Source organism: Pinus tabuliformis, chromosome 3_1 (genome assembly GCF_031772625.1).
Source record: "Pinus tabuliformis cultivar Carrire ecotype Pingquan chromosome 3_1, CPIR1, whole genome shotgun sequence".
In the NCBI taxonomy this organism is placed as follows: Eukaryota; Viridiplantae; Streptophyta; class Pinopsida; order Pinales; family Pinaceae; genus Pinus; species Pinus tabuliformis.
Genome location: NC_142301.1, coordinates 616,176,188 through 616,194,240, shown reverse-complemented (window position 1 = coordinate 616,194,240; position 18,053 = coordinate 616,176,188). Strand labels below are relative to the sequence as shown.

General features: G+C 38.4%; 2 pseudogenes; one reads left to right on the top strand and one right to left on the bottom strand.

The window, feature by feature from the left end:
* The first annotated feature begins 1,086 nt into the window (after nucleotides 1–1,086).
* LOC149188510 (GTP-binding protein BRASSINAZOLE INSENSITIVE PALE GREEN 2, chloroplastic-like) lies at nucleotides 1,087–13,769 on the top strand (annotated as a pseudogene).
* Nucleotides 13,770–15,897: 2,128 nt separating this feature from the next.
* On the bottom strand, nucleotides 15,898–17,791 carry LOC149188509 (U4/U6 small nuclear ribonucleoprotein Prp31 homolog pseudogene; annotated as a pseudogene).
* Between the last annotated feature and the right edge of the window lie 262 nt (nucleotides 17,792–18,053).

Sequence of the window (18,053 nt, the reverse complement as noted above, 5' to 3'; positions counted from 1 at the left end):
GTCTTAAAGTTCTCTCTCTAGCATCTCTAGGAATCTGGGGTCCTCTACTAGCAAACATAGGTCGCTTATCCTCCCTTGTTATACTAAATATCACTTCAATTTTTTTCTATGGAAACATTCCACAGGAGCTTTCTCTTCAGAGGAATCTCCAGACCTTAATACTAGACAATAATATTTTGAATGGCACAGTGCCTCACTAGATAAGCGCCCTCCTTAGTCTAACTTCTCTAAGCTTGAAGAACAAAGTGTTAAGTGGCCCTTTGTCGATCTCTCTTAGTACATTGCAAACCCTCAAAGTTTTACAACTTTCAGGAAATCAGTTGTCTAAGGATTTTCCAGATCCCAACACGTTGCAACATCTGTACACCTTGGAAATGAGCACTCCTCATGTGGACCTACTTTTTTGGTATAGACTAAATTGCTTGTAGACTTAGTGATATTTCTATAGTTGACCTTCCTCACCTATCATATATATATAAAAGGATGAGAGGATTTTGGTATAAAATCTTAATCATTGTATCTTTTTGATGTACTTTTATTGCAATTTTCTTTGTACTTGTGTGATGTTAGAGTAGAGTAGAAGGGCACACAAAAGTATAAAGGCTTAGATTATGACTTGTTTGGAGAAAGCTTGGAGTCTTTGATGCTAGTAGATTGTGAATCTCCTTGAAAATTCGTGTTAGGCAAGTGGGAGAAGCAAGTGTGGAGTTGTTTGTGTGGTGGAAGAGTTGAAAAAAAACCAAGTCACTTTAACTCCAAAACTATTAAACATACGAACTTTTATACTTAATTTTTAAAATTTGTGGGGTCATGAAGTTGAATTCAAATTTAGGGAAAGCAAGTGTCATCACAGAATTCGTCTTGAGCAATCAAGTTAAGCTTAATAGACGTTAGTAGTAAAATAATTTCATTGTGCTTTACTTGGAAACCCTTGTAACTTGAAAACACTTCGTAATCATTGAGTTCTATGATATGGTAAATTTTGTAGCATATGATGATCCAGGACAGCCTTAAACCCTAAACCCTGAAAACCATCCAGCCATGGTAGCATCCCAATCCTGTAATATCAACCCCTGACATACGGCCATGTTGCATAGGGTTGCGAAGCTTAATGGCAAGTTGCTCGCTGCGTCTCGGACCAAAAAGTGCTTTCCAACATCAATATCATCGGCTTATTGTTCTCATTTGAAGCAAAAAGGTGTCGGCTTTGAAGAGGCCGCCGGTATTCATCGTAAGTCAAGGTATGACATCTTTTCCTTCTGTCAATCTCGAATAATACGATGCAGTTCCTCTGATGCATCCACCATTAAAGATCTTATATCATCAAAGAAACCCCCCGAAAACATTAGTTTGGGAACCTAACTGCAAAAATCTTGTCCTTGGGGTCGAAGTGAAGGTCACGAAAGCGATTCCAAGCATTTCGTCTACCCGGGATGCAGAGTTTACATGCAGAACGAGAAGCCGAAGGCACCTGGATTCTTCACTAAACCCTCGGAGAAAGTTAAAAAGAAAAGAGTATGGGTTGATGTCAAAGGAGAGAATCTAGGAGATGAAATCTGGCTGAATCAGACGATGAAGGAGAAATAAGTAATCAGATTAAGGTCCAGGAATCTGAACCGAAGTCCAATATCTCTCAAGAGGGGGAAAATAATGTAAACTTAAAGAAAGCGGAAACGTCAGTGATTTGCGCCCGGTGCCATTCCTTGCGCAACTATGGGAAAGTGAAGGACGAGAGTGTAGAGAATTTGTTGCCGGATTTTGATTTTGAAGTTACAGTGGGAGCTAGATTGATGAAAACAACCGGCAGCAGATCAACTGTAGCGATGGTGGTCGATACTGTAGCGGTTTTGGTGTCAAAGGCGATGGAAGAAGGGGTGCATGTCTGGAAGGAAGGGAAGTCTGGGAATGTTCCCCGTTTAGTGCTTGTTGCCACGAAGCTCGATCTTCTTCCTACCCAGGTAACGCCATAGAGGTTAGAGAATTGGGTTCGCCGGCGGTCCAGGTTCGGTGGGGCAGAAAATTTACACGGAGTCCATCTTGTCAGTTCCCACAAGGGCTAGGGGATTAAGAACTTGGTTGAGCATATCAAGTAGCTGGCTGGTCCTCAAGGAAATGTGTGAGTAATCAGTGCGTAGAATGTAGGCAAATCAAATTTGATTAATGCGATTGGGAAGCACGTTGGAGGAAAGGTTACCCAACTCACTGAAGCTCCAGTTCTAGGCACTACATTGGGGATTCTTAGGATTGAAGGGATTCTGTCTGACAAGGCGAAATTGTATGACACATCGGGCCTTCTACATCCGTATCAGAGACCAACATGACTAAACAGAGAAGAGCAGAAGACGGTTCAGATAAAGAAGGAGCTTAAACCCAGGAGTTAGAGGTTGACTGTGGGTCAATGTGTACATGTTGGGGGATTAATGAGGGTTGACATCGAAGAGGCTTCTATTCAATCACTTTATGTCACTGTTTGGGTCTCTCTGCTTATTCCCTTGCATATGGGGAAGGTTGAGAATGCAGATGTGATAAGAGAACACCACTTTGGACTAAAATTGTGGCCTCCCATTGGGGTGGAAAGAGTCTCTGAGCTTGGTGAATGGCAGTGGAGGGAATTCAAAATATCAGGATCTGATGTAGGAGGAGATAAGAAGAAGCACCAGAGATGGTTCTTCATCCAAGGAGGATGAAGAAAACTACGCCTTAGCGAGTAAGGCAAAGAAAGGGAAGGAGAAGGATTCTCATCCCAAATCAAGTTCTTTCCATGGTGGGAAGAAGTTTGACAAATAGAAAGTGTGATGCTTTCGTTGTCATGAGGTGGGCCATTTTGCTACAAATTGTCCACTGAAGAAATCCAATATGGGATCCAAAGAAGGATATGAAGGTGAGGCATTGGCCTCACAGTTCGAGTTGGATTTCACCCTCTTCACTTGCATGGTTTCATTCATGGTGGTATGTGGTTGGTTTCTTGACAGCGGAGCTTCTTTCCACATGACTGGCGACAAGAATTTGTTCAGTACCTTGGAGGAGAAATATCTCTAGATACTCATAGTGATGGGTAATGATGAAAAGTATAGTGTCTCAGGTGTAGGCACGATTGTTTTTCAGATGGAGCATGGAGCTCACATTACCTTGACCGATGTCAAGTATGTACCAGGATTGAGGAAAAATTTGGTGTTGATCGCAATGCTGGAAGACAAACGCTATGATGTAGTCTTCAGTAAGGGAAACACTTGATACTCCAATAATTGATTGCTAATTCTCAGTTATATGTGTTATATTTTTAGTAGAGGGATCACATGCATAATCTGTTGATCTACAGGGAATGGAAGAAATGTGTGGCTAGAGCAAGGAGAATCCTCCTGGAGGGAGTTCAAGGCCACATTGTCTCGAGCCTCCATGGGAAGGAGACACCGTTTTCGATGTGGAAAACATTGAAAGATCTATATCATAACAGCACCGATCAGAGGAAGCTAGTGCTAAAAGACAAGCTTCAGAAAATCAAGTGTGAAAAGGGAGACACGATCTCTACATATCTGAACAAGCTCACCACCTGCAGAGATGAGCTTGGAAGTGTAGGGATCATGACAATCGATGATGACATGGTGAGTCTTGCTCTCCTCGGTCTTCCTAAGAGCTGGCATAGCTACCAAGACTCAGTAAATGGAAGAGAGAAACTACAAGATTAGGAACAACTTTGGTTGGATCTGATGCAGGAGGAGATAAGAAGAAGCACTAGAGATGGTTCTTCATCCAAGGAGGATGAAGAAAATTGTGCCTTACTCTTTAAACAATGGAAACCAATAATCGATGAAAACAATAATCAACACAAGGAAGAATATCAATGGCACATAACACAATATTTATCCGGGGAAAGCCACATCTCAAAACCCCTACTATCTATATTGCATTAATCATAAATCCAAGATGAAAATACAATAATTGTTCCCGCTAGAACAATCTCCACACAAGTATAATCATCTCTCTGCTCACAAGCTAGCTCAAGCCAAACCTTAGCCTATTCTGCTGCTCTCCAAGCCCCTATTTCCTTGTGCAATTCCTAGGGGAATTAGCCTCTATTTAATGAGGAAATCCTTCTTTCATAACTGCGCAATCCAAACTGAGGTCCTCCACTGATTTCATGCACCATCTGTACAACTCGGAAAAATATACAATTGATAGTACACTGTCCCTGCACTCTAATCTCAACTAGGTCTTCCTCTGAACTGACATGCATGAGTTTCTCATGAGTGAATCTTCAGTTAGCTGGAGTAGCACTGAGGATGCACCAATGCACCAACTCACAACTAGACCTATACTATTTCCACCAACAGTTAGAACTAGTTTAATTGTCTATAACTCAGTCAAATTGAGTTATCTAATTACAACTCAAATAAACTCAATCTGGACCCCTAAAACTTAGGGATCACACTTACATGACTTCGGATAGACTTCCAACTCGAAATTCCTAAGTTAACTAAATCAACTTAACTCAATTAACTATTACAAGTTTCCATGAGAAAAGAATTACAATTTAATTCAATGACAATTTAAATTGAAATTTCTAGATGTTAGTTTTAACATTCCTTGTTGCTATTTTCAACACTTTAATAGCCTTACCCATTGTTGCTGGATTGGTAGTGAGCATATTGTTTTCACAATTCAAGATACTTTTATTGAATATATAAAATGTAGTAAAAATCATTGTTTTAATTTAACTTTAAATTTCAAAATAAATGATTTAAAACTTTATATAATTGTATAAAAAATTATTATAGTTTTGAAATAAGATTTAATTGTTTTAATCTTATTAAAGTTAGTTTTTTTAAATAACTCAATAGTTTAAGGTGTGGACATATTTGGTAAGATTGGAAGTTTCTCTATTTACCAACTAGTCTAGATCCATCTTAACTCTAGATTTATCAAGGGCCGAGATAGGCTGGTGAATATAATTTGAATAAGTTATATAAAACCAGTAAAAATAGATATTAAAAGTCATGTGATGGGTAGTTTAAAAATAAAACAGTAAAAAAAAATCATTGATCGGTAGGGGGACCCATCAAATTTAACCCCTGATCATTAAGGCCAAGATTAAAGAGGAGGACATCCTTTGTAACAACCCTCATGAAAATTCCATGTAATAAAATTATGGGACACTTATTCCAAGCTGAATTTTGGGGAAAACATCCTAGTGTGGGTGTTCATTTGGTTTATTATGGCTAAGGAAATTGGCAAAGGCAATGGTTAAGGCATTTGGAAAGGCAAAGTGGCATTAATTGACATTTTATTTATGAAAATAATGAAAATTAGGACAAAAGGAAGGTGAAAGGTCACAAGTTTCATGTGAGGAGGAAAATGAAGGAAAATAATGGAAAATGAAGAAAATACAGGCCTCATTAATAAAAAGGCTTTTCAGGATTAGTTTGTAACCTTTTTTTAGTTCAATTTTGGAGCTTTCTCATTATTCCCTCTCTCTCTCTCACTCTTGGACACTTAGAGTTTTCTTGGAGCACTTTGGCATTGGATCAAGAAAGGCAAAGAAGGTAATAGGAAGGAAGGATCAAGTAAGGAAGAGCAAGATCAAGCAACTACAACATGATTCTTTGAAGGTATTTTTTTGCATGTGTGGTTTCCTTGCTATATTTGGCATGCATGTTCTTGGTTCTCTTTTGGTCATTGACATGGGTTTTTCCAGGTGTGACAATGTTTTTAAACCTAGCCGTGCCATTTCCAGATGGCCATGGTGTGATGGGGTTCTCATTTTTCGGTTGAGTTGAATTTCCAAATGGATTCGACGCTGAGTGAGGTGGATCTCTGAATAAAGGAACACATGGCCTAGTAACCTGTTGTGGTCACCAACAACCCCCCTTCTTCACTTGACATTAGCAATAACGTCAAGCAAAGAGGGGACCCTGAACGAAAATCCCAAAAAATACTTTTTCTAAAGTTTTTGTATTTCTCTCCCTAAGGCTCAAATCACATCGCATGCCTCACACGCGCCCCTTAAAAGAAAAACCTCCGAGCAATGCGATCGCCGATATGCGATATCGCAAATCGCAAGCATCACGCTATACGACGTAACCATTAAACGAGAACTTGCGATATTTGTGATTTGCGATTTGCGATCTGCGATGGCAGCGATCTGCGACCTGCGACCTGAAAAGACTTATCACACGATAGACCCATGCATTAAGCACGCGCCTTGAAAGAATTTAATAACCGCATGCTTAAGTATCTAGGAATGATTGCGTTACATTTATCGAAGAGTCAAGTTATGATGAATGTCAGAATTATGCATTCATTAGAGATTAATGCTTTCACGTCAAGTCTTTTCATTTCACTTCCCCTTTGCGTAGACTGCAAGACACGCAACTGATATAAGTTTATATGCAGGAAACATCTGAGGGAAAGAGGAAAGCGCCAATCAGATAGCAGAGAGAGAATGCCTCCGCAAACGGATGCCGCATGCAGCAAAACCGCGGATTCCAGGCTATCAGCCAACCGACACTGATGAAATTAGACTATCCAGGACTCAGAGTCAAAGGCGCACAAAAGCAGCATGTTCAGAAAAGATCCTAAAGATCAAACCGGGTAAAGCAAAAAGAGAAACGCAAGTGAAGAAGGACGCTTCAGGAAAACCTAGAACAAAGAATGGAAGAAATTCTCGACACAGGGACTTGCCCATACAGCACGACTCCTAACCCACTCAATCATTCACACGACCGGAAACTGAAAACGGCAACAGCAAAATCAGTTCGAGAAGAAACTGGGACACGCTAAGTATACACGCGGTGAATACACCCAGCTAGAGAAAGGTTTTCGAAAATATCTTCTGGTCTGCCGGAAGGAAGTGCCAGCTCCTGTTATTTCCACTTTTATCTCCCGAGCGAAGCAAGAAGGCGGCCAACCGACTCTTCCCAGGAAAGCATTACACTGTTGACAGCACTAAAGAGAATATACAGAAACGGTCAGAAATTAGATTTTAAGTTTAGAAATAAAGTTGCTTTTAGTAAAAGGGCGGTCATTTGAGGCCGATTCCCTAATTTCATGTAATTAATATTGATTAGTTAGTAGTATTTAACCCTTCTCATGGTTTTTGGAGAAGGGTCCGGAAATCTGTCAAAAAACTTATCCTCAGAACATGCACTTCTGCACCCTCAGAGGAGGTTTTTGATGAATGGATGGATCGAGATTTATTTATGTTTGCATTTTAATATCTGTTACTGATGTTGCACTTCTGTACTCTTAGCAGATGTTAGAACAAGTAGAAATAAATCATTGTTACTTGAAGTTTATTAGTGAAGTTAGTCATAAATGGTACTTTTATCTCTTGGCTAGATTCTGCTAGTATTCCTAAAGTGATATGTGGCTGAGTTCTTTGTATGTTATTGCATGAATGTCTGCATTACCATTTGGCACTTCTGTACGGTGGGGTCATTTATTTATGTTTAACATATAGAAAACTGATTATGCGATATGCTGTTCACAACTACTCTGCCTAACTTCTTATGCAGAATGGTTTATCTTTATCGATTTATATTCTGATATCAGTTGAATGATCTTTATTACCGGCTGCTGTTAGAAATCTTTCTAGATCGCATAACAAAAGAAAAACACCCCGGGTTAGCGTAGATTAGATGTATTTTTCTTCATTAGATTGCATTAGCATAGAGTTAATTTAGCAGTTAGAATTAAGACTAGTTTAGAAGAACCCCCCCTAGATTAATACCATCAGACTCTACGCACACACACACACCCATCACATTGGGAAACTGGTCCCATTACCCCCAGTCGGACCCGCTACTCCAAACGGGCAAGGAGCCGCCAACCAGGTTCCAGACCGGGTGGGTATCCCCCTTGTTGTTGACCCGACCTCGGGGCCCTCAACATAACCCCTGAACCAGACAGTGGGTTGTGGTAAAGCCGAATCTTGTGTTGCCTTGGTGGGCCTAGGAATCCTCGACTGGTGAATGGTGGGAGATACGATAAATCCTAGAGGTGGGTGCTCTCCATCAAGCGTAGAAATCCTAGGATGGGATATACGGTAAAGCTTGGAGAGTGGAGTCTCGATTAGAACCTAGTGATCAGGTGTGGATTGTGGTAAAGCCTAGAGGCTAGGAGACATGAAATTCCTCACGGTGTAGGTGGAGAAATCCGATGGCATCCATGCTTGTTTTGGCCTAGTGATATGGTGGAGATCATGGTAAAGCCTATTATTACATGTTTATTGTTTTGGCCTAGTAGTCCAATGTGGATTGCGGTAAAGCCCGGTTTCTATTGATGAGGGTGAGGTGGTTTAGCCTCGAGATGCCCTGGTTGGTTCTTTTGGTTTGAGTCCCACATTCATGCTTGGAATATGGCACATGGGTGACTGGCTGAAGAGAGATTTGGCTTGGCTATGGTCGGGTGGAACGTGGTAGTCCCATATCGGGTTGGCTTTTGCATTCATTAATAAGAGGTTCTTTCCTTGGTATCTTATGTGTAAATGCGTTGGTTTATATTTGGATTCTATTGTTGATGCATCCTTGATATTTTTGTTGTTGTTATGCTAGTTATAAGCATGTATTTTGACAACGATGATGTATGGGTCTCCTCATGCTTTGATTTGTAAATGAATGAATAATGTATCTATGACCTAATAGATGATAATGCAACTAATGATATAAAGGAACAATGCTTCTTACCGATTCTCAGATAAGTATTAGACCCCTATGCTCAGATTTGTTGTTTAAACATGTAGATTACATATTGGTGACATGTTTGATGAAATGCTTGCCATGACTAGTAGCGGTCTAGTCAAGTCCTTGTTCAAGTCATTGCATTTGTAACATTATTTTGTTGTTATCTTTCAGTTATGAAAGTGTCATGGAGTTCTGCGCAGTGACTTGGGCTCTAGGCCTAAAAAAGTGGCACAAATCCTGCAACCGTAGGCACAAGACTGAGGAGAAAAGTTCCCAGAGGCACTCATGCCTTGCTCTGGGAGCATCTAGAGCCTCCTAGACGCACCCTTGTCTATACCAAGGGAGCGCCCAGGGGTTTGATGCACTAAAACTTCAGTGGGACCCAGGGACTGGTCATGAGGATGACTAGAAAGGCTTCTGGGAGTCCTATAGCAGGTATAGAAGGTCTATGTTGTGGGTTTCCATCGATTCCACTTTGTTAAGGTCATCTAGGAGGTTGAATCCCATTATAGTGGCCTCTTATCACATATTTATCCAAGTTGGCTGGTTACTTGGGCAGATGTAACCTTGGACAAGTGTCATTCAAACACTTGGTTGTTCATTAAATTCTTGCATGATGATATGCGACTTTTTGGAGATTCACATATCATATCATATGACAACATGAGGCCCACAGTTACATTGTCGAATTTGTACAGCGTTCACAACATCATTTCCATGGAGTGGTGAGCTTTGTCATTGATGTTTTTGTACTACAAACTAGAAGAATATGGGGTTCTTTCTCAATAAATAGTGTAGAATATTTTCTTTTGACATTTCACCTTCTTTCTTCCATATCTGTCAATGAAGGGGACCCACGATAATAGTCTACCTGTAAATGCAACTATTTATTCTCTTTTAAAACTTTAGTTTTTAGATTCAACTTCCTAATATGTTTCCACATTTTTTGCAGACATTGAGACAACATGGAAAATAAATGGAAGACTATTATGGGCCTTGAGGTGCAAGACCCTAAAGAGAAAATCATATTTTCTAGTAAAGATTTAGTTTGGTCTGAAGTATACAAGACGAACATGAATATTGACCATGTTGCAAAAATTCCTAAACTAAGAATTAATGATTTTATTCAAGGAGAGGAATCGAATCCAGATGCTCCATGTTCCTTCCAGCGTCAAAAAAGAAAAACTCCAAGCTCAAGGCCTAGTGCTGCCTTACTATGGGAACTGTAAGTATTTTAGAAAAGCCTTCTTTACATGTTGATATTAACAATGCTTTATCATTCGTCATATGTGTTGACATTTCAAAATTTATTTTGTAGTTATACTTGCTCATATGGCCCAGAGGACAAGAGAGAAGAATGGAAAACCAAATCGAGGCATTCAATTGTCAAAAAGAGGGGTTGCCAATGCCATTTTATTATAAAGGTCATGGTTCAAGATCTTGATGTTGCAATAATAACATACAACATGTATGATCATGAAGATAGGCAAGGATGGCCTTGTCATGGCAAACACGACACTTTAGGTGATGATGGTCCTCAGAGGAAGCCAAGACTTTCAAGAGACATGATTTCTTATTTAGAAAGTTGTTTTTTTCTTCAAGTGCCAATTGACTCTGTTTGTAAAATGCATATTAAGAAATATGTTGACATACATGCCACAACTCGAGTTAGGGATTTTTTCTTACGCAGAAAATATATTGTAAACATCTATACTTGTCTGAAAAAAGAAAATTACCAACTGCATAGCAAAGATGAAATGAGTGTGAATCTCTGGTATGAAAAACACCATAATGATTTCTTCTTCTACTAGAAGCCCAATGGTGGAGAGATCCCTTTTATCACTAGAATACAAACAAAATGGATGTTGGAAACTATGGTCAAGTTATCCCATAATAGCTTGATAGCCATGGACTCAACATTAAGTACAAATAAATATGGAGTGAGTATTTTTGCAATGATAGCTTTAATGAATCATTTTGGTTATAATGATTCAATATGATTATTGACTTAAAATTAACTTCATTTTTTTTAATATGACAGTATCAGTTGTACACGCTTGCGGTGTTTGATGAGAAACAAAGTGGGGTTCCAGTCGCATGGGTGGTGATGTCACGTAATACATCACAAGATATAGTGGTATCAGTGGAGCACCTCATGCATAGGTGTTTTCAGCTTCGTCCTAACTGGAAGGTCAATGCCTTTATGGTTGATGACGCATTGGCTGAAATAATTGCTTTGAGGTAACATCAATATTCTTATTTGGCATTGCAAGTTGCAATCATTATAAATATTTCTCACTTAAAATGAATTAAGTTTGGCAGGAGAATCACCATATGTGAAGTGATCTTGTGTATTTGGCACGTACGGAGAGCATGTCTAAAGAATGTTAATCAGTTGGCCAGCAGTTTAGAAAAAGCAAAAGAGATGTTCAATGAACTTGGTTATATCATGAAAAATGTTTCTAATGATGAAGTGGATAATGTAATCAATGGTTTTTTCACCAAATTTGCAACCGAGGAGAAGTTTTAGGACTATTTCCACAAGAATTGGGTTGCTGGTGAAAAGATGTGTAAGTTTGCATACTATTTTTTTAGTTCATACGTTTTTTATTTTATAACCACAAGATATATTTACTAGTTTGATTTTTACATTTAGGGATGTGGGTTAAAGGTTGCCAAGATTTTCCTCATGCAAATCAGGAGACAAATAATGTTGTGGAGTCATACCACGGTTATCTCAAGACAACCTTTCTATGTGATAGACGAAAGAAATGTTCTCGTAGGATGGATTGGTTATTCTATACTCTAATAAAAAATGTTGAGCCATGTTGTCGATACAAGGAAATTTTGAAAAAAGAAGGATATTTGAAGTTTGAACAACCACAAGAAAGAGATGCAGCTTGAATCATCAATGGAAAAGGCTAGAAGAATTCCAGACAATAATTGCAGGCCTCATGAGAGCATATCTCATGCTTATTGGGTGAGGAGTCAAAGTAAACCTAATAAGCAATATCTTATCATATGGCATCACACAAATTTTATCACTTGTGATTGCCCATGGTCTATTCATGGAAACATTTGCAAGCATGCCATAAAGGTAGATTGGTTACATTCCTCCTTAATGGATTCAGACCCTTTATTGGATCTTGATACCACACCTAATACATTGAATTCCCCTCCTGAGATAAGTATAGAGGCACCAAACCTTGATGTAGATACTAGCACAACTATTTTGGATGATGAAAATGTTGAAGACCTTAATTTGTTGAGAGAGGAGTTGTTTGGCTATCTAGACTTGTTTTGGAATAGTCCTCCTTCTACTATGAGCAAGACAAAACAATTGATTGATTTGGCTAAAAAAATTGTGGATGATGTTAATGATATTCATATTATGGATTATGACTTCACCCTTGGGTTGGGTGCTTATGAGTCATCTTTGAAGAGGAAGAAGAGTTTCCTTAGTCCTAAAAAGAAAAATAAAAGAAGCAAAAAAAATGCAAGCTTGGATATTCATTTGAATGTCCCTGCATCTAAAGATGAACCATTTCAATTTCAACACCTCAACAAGCGTGGTCGTCCTCGCTCTAACAATGCATCCTCTACTGTCCCAAGTAAGTTCTATAGAGAGATTAGATGATATGTGTTTTCTCTTAACTATGTGCATTGGTTGTTGTTGATGTTGTTAATGTAGTGTTTGAATGTTTGCAGGGGTGCACCATCCAAATATTGTGCCTTCACTTGAAGCACATAGACAGAAGAACCATCGCTCTATTTATCACATGAGTCAAGGTGAATTTGATGGGACACCTAATGATGTAGTTTGTATTCTAATGCCTCTATAAATTAGCATCATATTATTTGCTCTGATGGAAATTACACTGTTATCTTACAGATACAACATCTTCTTCAATGGATCACCCTCCATCTGAACATGATTGGCTCATTGACAACTCCCAAATTGGTGATTTGCCGGGTTTGTGGATATGTTTTTTCTCTTAACTATGTGCATTGGTTGTTATTGATGTTGTTAATGTAGTGTTTGAATGTTTGCAGGGGTGCACCATCCCTCTATTTATCACATCAATCAAGGTGAATTTGATGGGACACCTAATGATGTAATTTGTATTCTGATGCCTCTATAAATTAACATCATATTATTTGCTCTAATGGAAATTACATTGTTATGTTACATATACAATAGCTTCTTCAATGGATCTACCTCCATCCGAACATGATTGGCTCATTGACAACACCCAAATTGGTCATTTTCCAAGTTTGTTGCTATGTCGTTTCTCTTATATGTGTGCACTGGTTGTTGTTGATGTTGTTAATGTAGTGTTTGAATGTTTGCAGGGGTGCACCATCCCAATAATGTACCTTCACTTGAAGCACATAGACAGAAGCATCATCCCTCTATTTATCACATCAGTCAAGGTGCATTTGACGGGACACCTAATTGATGTAGTTTGTATTATGATGCCTCTATAAATTAACATCATATTATTTGATCTGATGGAAATTACATTGTTATGTTACAGATACAATAGCTTCTTCAATGGATCTCCCTCCATCCGAACATGATTGGCTCATTGACAACACCCAAATTGGTCATTTTCTAGGTTTATTGTTATGCCTTTTCTCTTATCTGTGTGCACTGGTTGTTGTTGATGTTGTTAATGTAGTGTTTGAATATTTGCAGGGGTGCACCATCCCCATATTGTGCCTTCACTTGAAGCATGTAGACAGAAGAACCATTGCTCTATTGATCACATGATTCAAGGTGCATTTAATGGGATCCCTAATTGATATAGTTTGTATTTTGATGCCTGTATTAATTCACATGATATTATTTGGTCTGATGGAAATTGCATTGTTATCTTACAGATACAAAAACTTCTTCAATGGATCAACCTCCATCCGAACAAGATTGGCTCATTGACAACACCCAAATTGGTGATTTTCCAGGTTTGTTTCCATGTTTATGCTCTTAGTTTGCTCTTAAATTGTGTAGTGGTTGTTGTTGCCATTGTTAATATGGTGTCTGAATGTTTGCATATTGAACCAGGACACAAAATAAACCAGCAGGGCTGAGGAAAAGACATAAAGGTTAACCAACTTGTAGGCTTCTCAAACAAGTTGTGAGAGAAAATCCAGCTTCTTCTTCTTTAATCTCCCACATACCAGCATTCGTGTCATGAATGTCATTGCAGTTGATGATGCTAGGTTGTTGAGGATTCTTGGTGTAGTGACCAGCTTTTGTTAGGTGTGATTCTTATATATGAGGAGTTGGTTGTTAGGGTTTTCTTGGTTTCGCTGGCTAGGGTTTGAAATTGTTCCAACTTGTGATAAGTTGCAAGTATGTACATGTACTTCATCTTTTCTATATAAATAAAGTGTTTCAATGGTCCAATAATCAAGTACTTGCATATTTGATTATGATCTTGTCTTCTCTTTCTTCATTGGGTAATTTCCAACACTTTTTTCTATAATGACAATTTCACATGACAGAATGCAATAAATCATTATATACAACAAAGACTGCAATGCCTCTTGCACCTGAAGCACTTCTTATATAAAAGGGAAGTAGCTGATATGTATGGTATATGTAGACTTGAAGATGTGTCTCTTTGACAACACCTTTTTTGTTTTTGGTTTAAAAATAAATCAACTTTACCAATTCATTTATTAATGGTTATTGATGTGCATGCTCATATTTCTTCAAAATGGAGTTCTTCTGTGGTATTTTCTAAAATAAAATTCATGTGTCTATACTAAAATGAGTTGTTGGACCTGTACATAATTTCTGTGCAAATTCAAACATTTGAAGGTGACATATGCATACTCCTACGTATGCATTGTCCATGTGGAAGGTGCTGATACTATGGATATCTTATCTTAATTAAAGCAACACTTATATGTAGTCATTTATCTCTTATTTGCTCGCTGATATTTCTCAATCTATCCCACAATTGTTGGCTGCCCCACGGGTTATCAATGGTATGTGTATTTTCATCTTTAATAAAAGTGAGCTTGGCATGTTCAAAAATATTGCTACCAATTTGGATTTTATGTTATTTGTGTTATATTGAAGTCTCTTTGGCATACATGTTCATTGTACCTTCCTATTTGCAGATAAAAGCTCAAACAGTCACCTACAACAGTATGTAAACCAACACTTTGACAAAATATCAAAATGGCTAGAATCGTATAAACATATAATATCAGTGGTCATATTTCTTTAGGATGGAGTTTTTTTGTGGTATTTTCTAAAATAAAATTCATGTGTCTATACTAAAACAAGCTGTTGGACAGTGTTCTGCAAAGCAGAATCTGTGTTAAATAATCGAGCTCAAAGCAATTGGATTAGCACAAGAAACATTCTAGGTGTTATTTGATAAAAGGGAAAGCATGTGTGTTCAATTGTTTAAAATAGTTTCCAAAAGTAGACAATGACATCGATGAAGATGAACACAAAGAAAAAGTAAGACAGCAAGACTTAGGAAATCAAAATTAAGCATTCAAATAGGTACATCTAAAATTGTTGATATTTGATTTGGTGATCCTCTCACAATGACTTGTTCAAGGTATGGTACAAAGGTTCCCGTCCATATTTCCCTTGTTTGGGCTTGGGTGTTTCTTGGCTTCAAAAAAAGTGAGAACTAGTTGAAGGAACTTTTGAGTGTGTTGTCGAAGCAGGGGAGGCTAACTGTGATGCCATTCTTCCCATGTCCTTCTTTGTTGAACAACCCAGCAAACCCAATGTTTGTGCCTTGATTCTAAGCACTGCGATTGCCTAGAATAAGCTAAGGGGAAAACAGAGTGATTAGGGGGCTCCTTGTTGCACAAGTCTGCCACTTTCATTTCAACCTTTTGGACTTGGACAGTGTTCTGCAAGTGAATATTTACACAGATCAGGGTACAGACATACCAATAAAAAAAATGTTCAGTTTGTGCCTTGCTACGAAGTGCTTCATTTCTTTTGTTCCAAATCAAGTAGAGGAGTTTGATCCTAAGAAGCTGCCACTTTGCTTTAAATTCAACAAACAAAAGGAGTTTGTCACTTGTTAAGGTGATTTTCTAGGAGATGCCTATTGGGAGTATCTGGCTACAAAGTTTAGATCCAATTTCGGGTGTCATATATCTTCTCATTGCAACCCACAAGTTATATACCTGAACTGTTAAGTTTAAAGAAACTGGAAATGCAAAGTCTCTGGTTCAACTATTTCATGGAAAAAAAATTAGCAACTAACAATCGACATGCACGCATTCTCAAAGCAGGTGGCGTGCTCTGGAAAATCTCTATTTGTTCAAGGTATCCAACACGAAACTGTGAAGTCGCTGTTGAAAATCCTGCCAAATTATTTTTCTTTGCACCTAGAAGCTGCACATTACAAGCTGGCATTTTAGCCAGTGAAGAGAGACCCCCTGCAGTACCCATCAATTTCGCTGCAACCGCACTCCCTGCAATAGCAGACAAATTGGGGGAAATGTATCCCATCCTACTCTCAACAAAATCCAAAACCTTCTTTTTTGCTGCATCAAGTGAAAGCGCTCTATCACAGGCATCTAAAGTCTTTTGCAAGTTTTCTTCTGATAGAGGCTTACCACTAGTGGTAGATGCAGTGACAGAAACAACCATAATGATTGTCGAAGGTAAAAGACCCTCAAGATCAACCAAAGTTAAATCGATCTCATTTCCAATTTTCTTTACAATTGGAGCATAATCAATTGGATGGTGTACAAGAGATTCTAACTCAGGAAACTTCAACCATGAGTGTAACGACTTATGATGGTTCTACTTATCTTGTCATGAATTAATTGCTTAACTAGGTGAGATACATTGGATTAGGTGTTGCATTTGGGTTGTTGGTGTGACAAGGGGTTTGGGGGGCATTATGGTTGGAGTTTGTTGGCACAAGACTCATATAAGTTAGTTGAGTATGAAATTATTTGGTGTGGTAGTGATTGCATGCCCATAATGCATGAGACAACTTTAAATTGGCATTTGACAGTAATACATGTGAGATAATTGCATTAATGGAAAATGTAGAAATTGAGGTGAAGTTGGAGTGGGTGGTTTACTGAAGGCAAGAAGTGCATAGACATAGCTAAATGTGTGGTGACCAAGGTGAGACCATTTTAAAAGAAAAACCTTTGCCACATTTGTTTGGGTTAGACAGGCCCACTGGTATACCATTGTGACTTAGATGAAATTCTGTCAATCAGCAAGTTCAAGGTTTTCATATTACCCTTCATAAAATTTTATAAATCTTATATTCTTGATCACATTGGAATGTCATAGTTGCCAACCAATCTCTTTCTGTTTTCAAGCTTCAATGCTTTTCTATCATTGGTGGCTTCTTTGTGAGTTCTTTTAGGTAACCATCTAATCAATGGTGATTGGTTGAAAAAGAGAATCCCTTTTGATATCCTCTCCCTGGAAATGCAGGTGGAGGTAAGTAGAAGAGAAGGGAAGGTCCTAAACATTCACATGTTCTGTTCCAATAAGTCAGGATTGCTTCTATCCACAATCAAGGCTCTGGATGGACTTGGTCTTGATGTTAAGCAAGCAATCTTAAGTCGCCTCAATGGATTTTCACTAGATGTATTTCGAGCAGAGGTAATGTAATGTTTCAATTGATTACCCATTAAACTGCAATAGCTCCTAGTCTAACTCTATTATTTTGCACATTGTGATCAACAATCCACTGGGGAAGATGTTACAACAGAGGAGATCAAAGCATTGCTGCTGCAGACTGCAGACAATTAAGATGGACTGTAGTAAACATAACTTACTACACATCTTCAAATGCCCCTTCTACTAAAATCCATAATATCATTTCAGTCAGAATTCAGAACAGAACACATTGAATTCCCATGGTGGAAGCCCTCTCTCCACAGGGATTCTGATATAGAAGATGAAGCAGAGTTACATTACATATTAGGCTGACAATACTCTGAGAACCTGTGCCAGGGGTTGGCTGAGACAGCCTTGAAGCTATCCACATATCAAATTGTTTAGAGTATGTTAGTATAGTCATGTCATAGCAATCTGAATTGATAACCTTCTGTGTACTCATGTGAAGGCCGGCATTTTGGCAGTTTGTTTCCATGTTACACATCACAATGAACATTTACTCACAGAAGTCTAGTTGTAGGATTAATACCTGTGATCCTTATTCCAGCAGAAATTATGTAGCAGCGATCATGGCAGAAACAAATATTCTGTTGTAGCCCTTTAAATTTCCAGATTTAATTTATTGATCTCAATCTACTGTAACAAATAGTTTTAACAGACCTGTTGGGTTTGGCCTGGTGTTGCGGGTCAAACCTGGCCTGCTGTTTGAAGGCCTTGGTGATTCAAAGCAATTTTGA